The following is a 14,146-nucleotide window of genomic DNA, read 5'->3' on the forward strand; positions in this document are numbered from 1 at the left end:
GGATCACCACATGAAGCTAGCCCAGACAGCAATGTCATGAGATTCTTATCTACAAATAATCACCCAAAATGCTGAAAGTGGAGGTGTGACTCAAGTGGTAGAGCACCAACCTTGAGAAAAAAAACTAAGGGACAGTGCTCAGGTCCTAAGTTCAAGTGCAAGTCCCAGTATTAGCACAAAAATAGAGAGAATGAGAGAGAGAATCATAAGAACATAGTCTTGCCCTGTAAATACCTGTGGCAAATATGGATGGCTTAGAATTAAATCTTAATTTTGAGTTTAGCCAACTATGATTTTTAGCAAATCACCCGATTTCCCTAAGCCTGACTTCCTTTGGTTTTATAATTGGATTGCTGAACTACCCCATGGTTAACATTTCTTTCCACCCTCAAAGATGCTTGAGAGTGAGAACTTGATGCAGTATTGAAGCACTTCTTGGCATGCATGAAGCCCTGGCTTCAGTCTTCCACAAATAAACCAGGACAAAAATAAACAATATACTGTGTCTCAGTGGTTCATGCCTGTAATCTTAGCTACTCAGAAAGCTAAGATCTGAGGATCTCAGTTTGACATCAGCCTGGGCAAGAAAGTCAATGAAATTCTTACCCCCGTTAACTGCCAAAAAAATAGTCAGAAATGGAGCTGTGGCTCAAGTGGTAGTAGAGCACTAGATTTGAGCAAAAGAAGCTTAGAGACAGTACCCAGGCCCTGAGTTCAAACCTCAGGACCAGCACAAAAAAATTAATTTCTTGACTAATTAATTAAAAATAAATAAAAGAGGCTTCTGACGTTTCTATCAAGACCTTCAGTTCAAAATAAATGTCACAAGCTGTGACTACTGTGTTAGGTACTAAAGTCACAGAAATGAAAAGAAATGAGCTACCTGGTTAAAGACAGGAAGGCTGACATTCCAGGAGCAGAAGATGGGCCCTACAGAAGCGGCAGAGGTGTGACATTTCCTGGAACACTCAGGAGGAAGCAGGCCATTCAGTTCAGTGTAGCTGGGGTGTATGCTACAGGAGCTCAGTCTGTCTACCAGGCTGAGTCCCAACAGAAAACTGGAGTTACACGCCCATTCAGCATCTCGTATAACCTAGAAATGTGAAATACTGAGTAGCTGAAGAAACAGAAAAAACAATGCACCTGGAAGACACTGTGGCTAGTAAGTTAGTTTACTTATTGCTCTTCCTCAGGGGTCTATAACTGCCAGTGGTCTTTGCTTTTCTAAGAAGTATTTTGGAAATTCTTAAGAAAGATATTGAGCATGTCTACATATGTATTAGAAAAAACAATTTGGGTAGGTAGCTCACGCCTGTGATCCCAGCTACTCAGGAGGCTGAGATCTGAGGATCACCATTCCAAGCCAGCCTGGCAGGAAAGTCTATGAAACTCTTATCACCAATATACTACTCAGAAAAAGCTGGAAGTGGCATGATGGCTCAAGTGATAGAGCACTGGCCTTTAGCAAAAGAAGCTCTGGGACTATACCCAGGCCCTGAGTTCAGGCTCTGGGACAGGCACAGAAACAAAATAATGCAAAATAAAGTATAGGGACAAGAATATATTCATTGCACGCATGTGTGTGCAAATGTGTGTGTGATTGTGTGTGTGTGTGTGTGTGTAGTGGGACTTGAACAACTCAGGGACAGGCCTGTGTGCTGTCCCTTAGCTTTTTTGCTCAAGGCTGGCACTCTCCCATTTGAGTCATACCTCCACTTCTGGTTTTTTGGTGGTTAATTGCAGATAAGGGTCTCACAGACTTCCTTGCCTGGATTACCTTCTAACTCTGATCCTCAGATATCAGCCTCCTGAGTAGCTTAGATTACAGGCATAAGCAGCCAGCACCTGGCTTGTATTCATCTTTCTAGTGATCTCTGTTATGCTAGAACTCAAACATCAAAGCTATCTGTGTACCGAAAATAGTGTGTGGCGTGCCATCTTAAGAAGGTACTCAGCCTTAGGTCAGTCTGAGTACAAGTTAAATGCCATCCAAGTACAATATGCCTCCTTCAGATCGAAATGTCTGAGCTTTGGGGCAAAATAGCCCAGCATGTGCTCTAGGAAGGCATGAGGCAGGGAGCCAGACAAGCTGCCATTACCCTCCGTGCCACTCAGTAGATGAAAGGCATCTCTGAAGTGAAGCAGGAGCCTATGCAGTGCTGGGCTTTTTATCCATGAAATGTTGCCTGTACTAAATCGAAGCAGAAAAGAAAATTGATAGGAGTATGTTTTAAATCAAAGCCTATCTTCAGTCATATAGGAAAAGAGACAATGAAGTTGTTTTCTAAAAGGCTATGTGCATTATAAGAGATATATGTGAAGCACTTGACTGGGCCCAGAACAGACTTCCATAAGATGATAGCTACAGTGATTATGACTATCATTGTCTTTTTAAATGTTAAAAAAAAAATTTTGGTGTCACTACTGGGGTTTGACCTCAAAGACCTTGAACTCTCCTTTAGCTATTTCACTGAAGGCTCTAGCACGTAAGCCATAGCTCCGCATTTGGCTTTTTGCTGGTTAATTGGAGACAAGATTTCTGCCTCAAATGGCTTCATACTACGGTCCTCAGATCTCAACCTCTGGAGTAGCTAGGTTTTTAGGCATGAGCCATTGGAACCTGGCTTCATAGCATATTCTCAAGGCACAGTAACTGTAGCAAGTTCAGCTACAATGGTACATCAACAAGATGTGTCTGATGGATGCACAGCCCTGCTACTCTGAAATTGTACTTTATGGCCAACATTAGTAACGTCAACTGGAAGCCTGATTAAAATGCTGACTCTCAGCCTTGTTTCAGATGGACTAAAAGTGATTTCTATTGCTACATGCAGCTGGGCACTGGTGCCTCATGCCTGTAATCCTAGCTTCTCAGGAGGTTGAGCTCTGAGGATCACAGTCTGAAGCCCACCTGGGCAGGAAAGTCTGTGAGACTCTCTTCTCCATTTACGTAGCACAAAGCCGGAAGTGGAGCTGTGGATCATTGGGGAACTATAGCCTATGAAAAGCTAAAGGACAGAGCCCAGGCCCTGAGTTCAAGATCCAATACTGGCATGAAAATAAACTCACCCCCAAATTACAAGATGTTTGTTCATGTTTTAGGCATTAAGAGCGCTCAGTGCCACATAGATCGTTACTTGGTGTTGATTTTCCATCCTGACAAGTTTTGAGGTCTTTTTAAACTTCGGATTCACTACTTATTCCTGAGGTGAGGACACAGCTGGACACACACACACACACACACACACACACACACAATAGCATGTTGCCTCCAAGACTCCAGTGGATGTCAGTGAGACAGCAGTAGGGACTGGACCATGAAATCATGGACATATTGTGTTCAGTGCTTGGGAGGTCTGCGGGTAGGGTTTTGGGGGGTCTCTGGAGTCAGAGACCCTGAGGAAATATTTTGACTGCATATGGATGGCATAGGAAGATGGGTCTAAAATCAGAAGATTTGTTAGCAAAATATTCTAATATTTGAGATGAAATCATGTTAACTATTCCTGAATGCTGGTGAAGAAACTGTGGTGAAGTATAATGTTTTAAGCCACATAAAGAAGGTAGAGTTGAAAGGCAGATTGGTAGCAGATGTGGACATAGTGGTGTGGGAGGGAAAAAAGATTTAATACTAAAATAAGGCTTAAGCTGGATGCCAGTAGCTCACACCTGTAATCCAAGCTTTTCAGGAGGCTAGATCTGAGGATCAAGGTTTGAAGCCAGCCAGGGCAGAAAAGTTGGCAAGACTCTTACCTCCCATTAACCACCAAAAAGCTGAAAATGGAGATGTGGCTCAAGTGGTGGAGGGCCAACCAGTCTTGAGTGAAAACGCTGAGGGACAGCACTGAGGCACTGAGATTAGGCCCCAGTACTTGTACTAAATTTTAAAAAATGATGAATGAATAAATTATTAAGGGTTAAGCAGCAAGGATCAAATCTTGGAGCAAAGATAATTTCATTTATGTATTGGCCCATCCTGCTTATGATAAATCCTTTCAGGAAAGACCAATGGCTAATTTAACCAATATTAGGGTAGAGCTGGTTATGAGTAGCTACTGCAGAGTAGGTTAAGCAAGTCAGCATAGAGTCTTTATTCTCAACTACTGGACTACATTTCTACTCAGACAACATTCATTATCACCTCTAATATTCTACCTGCTGAGAACAGTGCTCAAATTTGGATAGTAAGATGAGATTAGTACTGCTATTATTTCTTAGTTGTTGGTCTTTGGAATTGGGATGTAATTGCTGAGGACCATCTTTGTAGGGTGTTACACGGATCAAATATAGATATGAGAGAGAGCGTATAGTGCATAGTATCTGAAAAATAAGAGTTTAGTAAAAGTCACTTACTGTCCTTTGTTGCATTGCTTTATTACATTAAAAAAATATTGAACAAACTTTTACTCCCTACCCCCAAACACATACTTCAATTTACACCTTAGAGAACATTTCTAAGAGGAAACATTTGAGTTGAGTTCGATCATTGCGTACTAGAAGATAATACTGCATTTTATTTTTAATTAATTAGCTGACCAGTTAATTTCACCTGTACTGGAGCCTGAACTCAGGGCTCCTCTCTCTTACTGAGCTTCTTTGCTCATGATTGGCACTCTACCATTGGAGTCACACCTTCAGTTCTGTCTTTTGCGGATAAACTAGGGATAACAGACTTCAAGATTTATCCACCTCGACTGGCTTTAAACTGTGATCTTCAGATCTCAGCCTCCTAAGTGGCTATGATTGGTGCTTAGCTTAAAAGTTGCATTTTCTATTATTAGTATCAGTGGCTTTTAAAAAATTAAGTAGTTGATGGGCTGGGAAGGGGGCTCAGTGGTAAAGTGCTTGCCTTGCATGCATGAGGCCCTGGGTTCGATACATCAGAACCACATAAGCGAAAAAGTCTGGAAGTGGAGCTCTGACCCAAGTGGTAGAGCGCAAGCCTTGAGCTGAAGAGCTGGGGGACAGCGCCCAGGCCCAGAGTTCAAGCCCTGTGACTGACAAAAAATAAAAAAATAAGTAGTTGAATAAAGAGGTTAAAATTCCATAAGTCAGTTTATAAGAACAATGCTTCTTGATCAGTGTCACTCCTTCCATTATTTTCCCCTACTTCCCCCTGCCATCTCTACCCTCAAGTTGGCTTTTGTTGATTTCAGTTGCATCACTAACCAACTGGGAGATGACACATGATCTTTCTGACTCTGTTTCAGTTCTGAAACATGACTACTAGATCATCCTATGTTCCTTATATATCCAAAATAAATATGATGAAATGGTATTCAATTTCTGGGGTATGATAGCGGAAAATAATAACCTGCAAAAAAATGTCCATCAGATGAGACCTTTTGTGTCCCATTATACAACAGAATATATGCAGTTACTTCAGCTCAGTAGTGCCTGTGAGACTGAAGATGTTTGAAGTGTTTTTTGTTTTGTTTTTTGGTGCCAATCCTGGCCTTGAACTTGATGTCCTGAGCTTTATTTATTTATTTGTTTTTTGCTCAAGGACAGCACTCTACCATTTGAACCATACCTCCACTTCTGACTTTTTGGTAGTTAATTGAAGATAAGAGTCTCATGGGCTTTCCTGCTCAGTCTGGCTTCACACTGTGATTCTCAGATCTCAGGTTCCTGAGTAGCTAGGATTACAGGCATAAGCTACCAGGTACACTGAAGTGCCTTCTTAGTGAGGCTTGGTGGGTTTGAGCCTTAGATGGAGAAGAGAGTCATGTTCTGACCTGTTCTTTGGCCCTCTCTACTATGTGTTTCAAATCTACTTCAAGAAACTCCTGTTGGCCAAATGCAGATGGTTCAACTCATACCTGTAAACCTAGCTACTCAGGAACCTGAGATCTGAGGATCATGGTTTGATACTAGCCTGAGCAGGAAAGTCTTTGAGACTCTTACCTCCAATTGCCCACAAAATGCCAGCTGTGGCTTAAGTGGCAGAGTGCCAATTTTGAACAAAAAAGCTAAGGGCTAGAACACAGGTCCTAAGTTCAAGCCCCAGTACTGGGGGTCAGAAGAGGAGGGGGAGAGGAACAGAGAAAGGGGGAGAAAGAGAGAGGGGAGGGAGAGAGATATACCTGGATCAGTGGGATTGACATAACCAGACAATAATTTTTTTGGGGGGAGGGGGATCCAGTTGTGGGGCCTGAACTCTGGGCCTGGGCACTGTTCCTCAGCTCTTCAGCTCAAGGCTAGCACTCTACCACTTGAGTCACAGCGCCACTTCCTGCTTTTTTCTTTTTGCTTATGTGGTGCTGAGGAATCGAACCCAGGGCCTCAGGCATGCAAGGCAAGCGCTCTACCACTGAGCCACCTTCCCAGCCCCCCAGACAATATTTTTAAGTAATGAAAATTCTTGGGACTGAACTTAGAATGGCTTCCAGTCTTTTTTTTTTTTTTTGTCAGTCATGGGGCTTGAACTCTGGGCCTGGGCGCTGTCCCTCAGCTCTTCAGCTCAAGGATAGTTCTCTTCCACTTGAGCCACAGTGCCACTTCCATCTTCCAGTCTTATTCTTAGTAAATATATCTAATCTGGACAAATCATCTAATCCACTGTGATTCAATTCAAGATAGCTTGTCAGACTAGTAGGCAAAATTCTTGATAGTTATAATGATAAAAAGAATTTACATGATATAAAACTCTGCATATTTACCATACCTGGCTTATTTACTATTTAACTTTATCCTTTTAGGGTTCTTTTGGTATCTGTGTATTATACAAAAAAAAAAAGAATGAAAGTATGGGAGCACACAAAAGATCAACAAGTAAGAGGAATCGAAACTCAGACAAAGAATAAAGCCACTTCAATGTAAAGATGAAGTTTGATTAAAACAGAATGGGAGAGCTGAAAGTAGACAGTAGTGATTCATTATAGGGAATGTCTAGAGTACAGTGAGTCATGGTTCACTAGCCTATAGTGAAGTCTTTAGATTATAATTTGCACCTAAAATTAAACAAAGATTTTAGAGTATTTTAGTACTTGATATTGGCCTCGTTGCTAATAAAATGCAACATGCTATCCTTTGTTGAGACACAGCAATGCCAGTGGTCTGGAGACAGGAAATGATTTATCATCTTGAATAAGATCATTAACAGTAAGGCACATTTTATATAAATTTAATATACTTATCAAGTTAGAACCCCAAATAACAAGTGCTCCTCAAATGATACAGCCTGCTAACTCAAATGATTTTCATTTTTGTGTACCAAAACTGTACATTCTTATTCTTCCTTGGTCTTCAAAGATTCTACCCTTATAAAATCTTGGCCACTATTGGATTGCATTTCAAAGCCAACCCAGGCATGAAAGTCTATGAGACTCTGATCTCCAATTAACTACCAAAAAATTTGAAAGTGAAGGTGTGGCTCAAGTGGTAGAGTGCTAACCTTGAACAAAAAAGTGACAGCCATCCCAGGACCGTCACACACAAAAAAATTAAATTAAAAGTCTCCTTTCTTTTTTAAATATGTTTTTATTGTAAAAATACTGTACAGAGGGGTTACAGTTACATGAGCAAGGTAATGAGTACATTTCCTATCAAGCATTGTTACCTCCTCCTTTGTTTTTCCCTCACCATTCCTTCCTTCCCACCAACTACACTCCCCCAAACCCCCGCCCCGCCACCTATATTATAAAGTTCATTTTTCAACATAGTGTCTTGTGCATCTCATTCCTACAATGGGTCAACCTGTATCCCTATTTAAGCATTTTGTTTTTTCCCTTCCCTTCCCCACATTAGAAAAGTTTATATACAAGATACAGGGCACCAACATCAAATACAGTGAAAACAGGGGTTATACCATGGGGGAGGAACATACAAAGAAACAAAAAAAATCACATGGTATATTATAAATACATTAGAAACCGTAGCAAGAAAGAAAAAACCACTTATGTCCCTATCTTGGGGCTCATTTCGCTTAACATCATCTTATATCATCATATGTACATAGCTTTTGACCTTTTCTGCTTGTCTCAGACATTTATTGCAAATAAGGGAAACCATGGGGCCTATGGTTCTTTGGACCTAGCTTGCTTCATTTAATAAAATTTTTCCAAGTCTTTCCATTTCCTAACAAATGGGGTGATGTCATTCTTTCTGATGGAGGCATAGAATTCCATTGTGTATATATACACCACGTTTTCTTGATTCATTCATCTATTGAGGGGCATCTGGGTTGGTTCCATATCTTAGCTATGGTAAATCATGCTGCAATAAACATAGTTGTGCTTGTAGCTTTAGTATGGTCTTGTTTGTGATCATTTGGGTACATGCCCAAAAGTGGGATTGCTGGGTCATAGGGGAGCTCTATGTGGATGGAAGGAAGACAGACTCTTCAGTAAATGGTGCTGGCAAAATTGGTTAATCACCTGTAGAAAACTAAAGCTAGATCCATATATTACCCTGCACCAGAATCAACTCCAAATGGATCAAAGACCTCAGAGTCAAAGCAGACACCCTGAAAACATTACAGAAAGGAATAGGAGAAACCCTAGGTGTTCTTGGCACAGGCTGAAATTTTCTTAATAGAGACCCAGAAGCACACAAATCAAAGAAAGGTTGGACAAATGGGACTGCATGAAGCTGCAGAGCTTCTGCATGGCAAAGGACATAGCTAGCGAGATCAATAGAAAACCCACAGATTGGGAGAAGATCTTCACTAGCCATACAATGGACAAGGGTCTCATATCTAAAATATACTTGGAACTCAAAAAATTATGTCCAACAACAAATCCTCAAAGAAACAACTGCTTGATAAACAGGTGGGCTGAAGACTTACAGAGAAACTTCTCTGAAGAGGAAATAAGAATGGCCAATAGGCACATGAAGAAATGCTCAACCTCTCTAGCCATAAAAGAAATGCAAATCAAAACAGTATTGAGATTCCACCTCACCCCAGTTAGAATGGCTATAATCAAGAACTCTAACAACAACAGATGCTGGAGGGGATGTGGCCAGAAGGGAACCCAACTGCATTGTTGCTGGGAATATAAAATTGTTCAACCACTTTGGAAAGCAGTATGGAGGTTCCTTAAAATTCTCCTTTCTTAAGAATTTGTCTTATTTGTTCCAGAGTTTCTTCCTCAGCAGGATGTGAATAATCCCAGAGGTAGGGGACCTTTTTTTCCACCAAGTACCATTTGGTTATTTATGACATAATTCCAGGGCAATACAAAGTTATCAGTACAGGCAAACAGCCTTGGGCAGCTGAGGAGAATGTTCCATTGGGTAACACATGATTTTGAGACCTTTTGTGCAGCCACCCCTACATGCCTTGGAAAGCAAATAGAGTCCATATTATTTTGCTTTGTGAAACTCAGGCCCTCATGCTCTCCCTGAGCTGTTTTGCTCAAGACTCATGCCTCACCACTTGAACCACACCTCTACTTCTGGCTTTTGGCTGGTTAATTGGAGATAAGAGTCTCTCAGATAAGCCTGCCTGAGCTGTCTGCAAATCATGGTCCTCAGATTCTCAGGCATGAGCCACTGACACAGCATGGTCAGATTGTTTTGTACTGAGATTAGGACTACAACAGAAGATTGTGTACAGTGGGTAGAATTGTGGAACAATTAAGTTACGAACTGTACAGTTAGCAGAGTCAGAAAAATAGTACATTTTCAACAATATTGTGCCCAGGAGCTTCTTACTTCTAAATTAATTTTAATCACTGATTTCATTTATTTTAATCACTGATTTCAAAAACATGTAATACCTCTCAATACTCTGACACCTTTTTTTATAATGGATGATAAAACATGAGAAATAGAAAATCCTTTTGTTATTTCAACATTTTCCTCTTAAGTTCCTAGGTATCTAAAAAGGAACCTCCCAAGAAATTGCTAATTAAGGGTTTAAATTTCAATTTGACAAGCCATTGTAATCACTGTCTTGAAAAATAGCTGGTTCATTTGCATCTCAGTAGGTTTCCAAAGAAGTGATTTCTCTAGTATAGATGAGTGGGGATCAATTTCATAATCTGATCAACTTCAACTTGGAGGATACCAGGGAAAACTTTTTAGCTACCATTCAATTTAACATGACTTTTAAGATATGAGTAGGTAACATTTTGAAAAAAGTATTGTAAAGGAGGAAATCTAGGTAACACACACACAAACACACATGGTGAAGCTACGAGGAAATAGTAATTACAAAATAACCATTAAGACTTTTCTGTATATTATGATCCAATTGCAATTTCAATCTATTGTATCAGGACATACTTGTCTCTTTATGTGGGTGTGTGGGTGGGGAGGTGAGGGGAGTGTATGTGTTAGTTTTGTGGGGTTTTCTTTCTTTCTTTCTTTTTCTTTTTTTCCTCAAGGCTAGCATTCTCCAACTTGAGCTACAGCTCCACTTCTGGCTTTTTGGTAGTGAACTGGTGATGTCTCATGTACTTTTTTCCCTGGGCTAGCTTTGAACTAAGATCATCAGATCTCAGTCTCCTGACTAGCTTGGATTATAGGTGTGAGCCACTAGTGCCCCTCGATTTATTAGTTTTATAGAGTGTAGTTGGCACACAACAAGCAGCATATTTATGAAATATATAGTTTGATCAATTTTGACCTAAGTCATGTAGCCCACCTCACTTTCCATATGTCTCTGGTGCGCCTTTCTAACCACCCCTTCTACTTTCCTATGTTCTTCCCCCAATCTTCTTTCTACTCTGTCTCCAGATAACCATTATTTTCTTGAATTTTAAAGAAATGGTCCATATACTGTATATTCTTTAAATTAGTTAATAAAGCTATCGTGGAAATTTGTGTTTCAAATCTTTGTATGAACATATGTTCATACAAGAAAGAAAGGTGGAGTTATTTAAGAATAGAATGCCTGAGTCACATGATCATTATATAGTTACCTTTGAAGGAAGTGTCAAGTTTGTTATGCAAAGTGATTTTACTATCTTCAATGACAACCAGCAGTGTGTAAAAATGTATAGATGAGTAAAATTTATATAATGAAAACTGAAAATATGAATTTATAATTGTACTCAGTGTATCTAGCCAGTGTTTATTGCTATGAGGTTGTGGTTTCCCTATGCAATTACTTAATGAGTAATGATAGCCATTTTCTCATGTGCTTTGCATGCCAGCTATGTATTTGCTATGATAAAATGTCTTTGCAAATTGTTGTCTGTTTCTCACTGGTTTGTATCTTCTGTTTTGAGGGGACCACTGAGGCTTGAACCCAGGGCCTGTGTTACACTCTGCTTCTTGAAATATGCTTCTAGCATCTTTCCCTTTAGGTTATAGGTTATTATTTTAGATAAGACCTTACCATTTTGCATAGGTTGGCCTGGATTTATGGCCTCCTTTGTAGCTAGGACAACAGATAAAAACCACTATGCCTGACAAATGAGTTGAAATGAAGTCTGACTTTTTATCCTGGTCAGCCTCACAATCCTTCTCTATCTTTGCCTTCTGAATAACTGGAATTACAGGTGTGAGCCACTATGCCCAGTGTTTGGTTTTTGGCTGTTACTAAGTGTGTAGATACTTTGTACATTCTGGATATAATTCCTTAGGAGACATATGCTTTGTGAATCTTTTCTCCTTTAATAGTGTTTTACAAGATTTCAATTTCAATAAAATACAATTAATCAATATCATATGGATTGTGTTTTTGATATATTTTAAAAACCATTGCCTAACTCAAGTGATCAAATATTTTCCTGATTTTTTCTAGAATTACATGAATTATCTGTTTTCTATATTGTTGTGTCATTGTCTCTTAAAAGTTAATATTACATGAGGTATGTATGAAAGTTCACAATGCATTGTTTAGTTAACATAATTAATATTATTTTATTAATTATCTTATGCTAATTACATTAACATTAACATGAGTATTACTTGCTCCTGTTTTATTTGTTGAAGTCTATTATTTCCTCAATTAATTGCACGTATACCTTTGTTGAAAACCAATCATTAGCCAGAAGCTGGTGGCTCAAGCCTATAATCCTAGCTACACAGCAGATTGAGATCTGAGGATCGGGGTTTGAAGCCAGCCTGACAGAAAAGTCCATGTCTTAATTACTATAACTTTTAGGTGTTGAAATTGTGTAGAGGTAATTATCCAATTTTGTTCTTTTTCAAGGTTGTTTTGTATTCTGTGGGACCTTGAGCTTTATTATGGTTTTTTGTCATCTAGCTTCTTTGATCTTCCTACTTTCTCAGCTTAGTCTGTTGGCATCTGACTGGATCCCTCCCCGGACTGCTCCAGGCCTCCTCATGTTCATACCCCTGGGTTTTAAGGAGCTCATCTGGCTTGATTTCCATCTCTCAAGAACCACTCACTGATCATCTTATATAAAGGGCCTGGAACAAAGTCATTTCATATCATATATTTATTTTTCACTGTTTAAAACAAGAAGATAAATCCACATCCAGTTATTTCATCTTTTGACAGAAATGGAAATCCCAAAGAAGTTCCTTGGGTATCTCTTTATAATTCTTTTTGATTTATATATCATGAAGATTTCCCTCCCCTTGGACAGTGCAGCCTTTCTCCTCCTCAGGCTTTCTCTCACGTCTCCTCTAAGCAGCCAAAAGCATAGACATTGCTGTGACAAATACCTGAGATAAATAAACTTGAGGTGAGTTTGTCAAGGCTCACAGTTTGTCATTTTTTTTCAAATTTGGTGAGATTGTTTTTGTGGCCTCCTGTACTTACTAGTCAGCTTGCTCTTACAAGAGCAAAACACTTGAAATAATGAATTTAGAAAAAATTAATTTAGCACATAGTTTTGAACATCCCACTTCACGATCAAGTGTCCTGTCCCCATCGTTTTGGGTGTCTGGTAGTGGGCGGTGGTGGGGATGGCGCAGGTGGAGAGCACACTCATGCAAAGCAGAGCTGGCCACATTATCTGCCAGGAAGCACAGAGCAAGAGAAAGGACCTGTTCCCTTTTCTCTTCAGGGGGAGTCTGCAGTGACAGAGGGACTTCCCACTAGGTGGTCCCACCTCCCAGAGATTCTGCTGCCTCCCATTAGTACTGCTTTGTGTGTGTGTGTGTGTGTGTGTGTGTGTGTGTGTGTGTGTGTGTGTGTGTGTGTGTGTGCATGCATGTGCTGTTCCTGGGGCTTGAACTCAGGGCCTTGGACACTGTACTTGTCTGAGCTTCTGTGCTCAAGTGAGTTAGAACATCCTTTTAGGTTGTTTCTATCTACATGTTATTTTCAGAATCCTCTTTGGGTTTATTTTTTTTCCTTTTCCCTTTCCTTCCTCTCTCTCTCTCTCCCCAACCCCCTCTCGTCCTGGGGGCTTGATTGTAGGATGTCTCTTGGGAGGCTCCTTTGAGATGAATTTGCAGCGAGAGTAGTGAACCCTGGCCTTCATCTACCTGTGTATTTATTTGTCTCCTTTAAGATTGGGAAATCTTCGATTAATATCGCTTTAGATAAGCTTTATAACCTTTTGACATCCCTGAGTTCCTCCTGAACCTCAGGAAAAGGAGTTATTTGCCTTTTAATGGTATCTTAAGTTCTCATATTCATGGAGTGACTCAAGTGGTAGAGATGTGTCCATGAGCAAAAAAAACTGAGCAAAGAGCTCAATGCCCTGAGTTCAAGCCTCAGTCAGTATCACTCCTGCAAAAGAAAAAAAAAAGTCTTATATGCATTCTTATTTTACAGGACCTATTTTATTAACATCAATTTGTTGTACAAAGGGGTTTGATTTTTAACAAGTCCATTTGTGAACACAATGCTTCTTGGTCATAATCCCTCCTCTACTGTTTTCCCTCTTCCTCACTCTTTCTTCACTAACCAGTCTCATCAATTGGCCATGTTCCATTTTTACACATATCCGTATTTTGCTAATATTTATCTTCCTCCTCTTCATTTGTCTGTCCCCTCCTACTGGTGTCTATATCCAGACAATAGATGTTTTCATTTTTCTAATGTTCTTTTTTGTTAAAGTACATGCTAATCATTTAAAGGGATATTTTCATAGTGTCTCATACATGCATATAATTTAGTCAGATTAATCACATGCATACTACACACACACACACACACACACACACACACACACACACACACACACACACACACACACACACACAGTCCTGTGTGTTAGCTCTAACATCCACTTATGGAGAAAAATATGTGGGGATTTGTCTGTCTGAGCCTGGC

The sequence above is a fragment of the Dipodomys spectabilis genome, unplaced genomic scaffold (assembly GCF_019054845.1).
Source record: "Dipodomys spectabilis isolate Male_0828 unplaced genomic scaffold, ASM1905484v1 ptg000039l, whole genome shotgun sequence".
In the NCBI taxonomy this organism is placed as follows: domain Eukaryota; kingdom Metazoa; phylum Chordata; class Mammalia; order Rodentia; family Heteromyidae; genus Dipodomys; species Dipodomys spectabilis.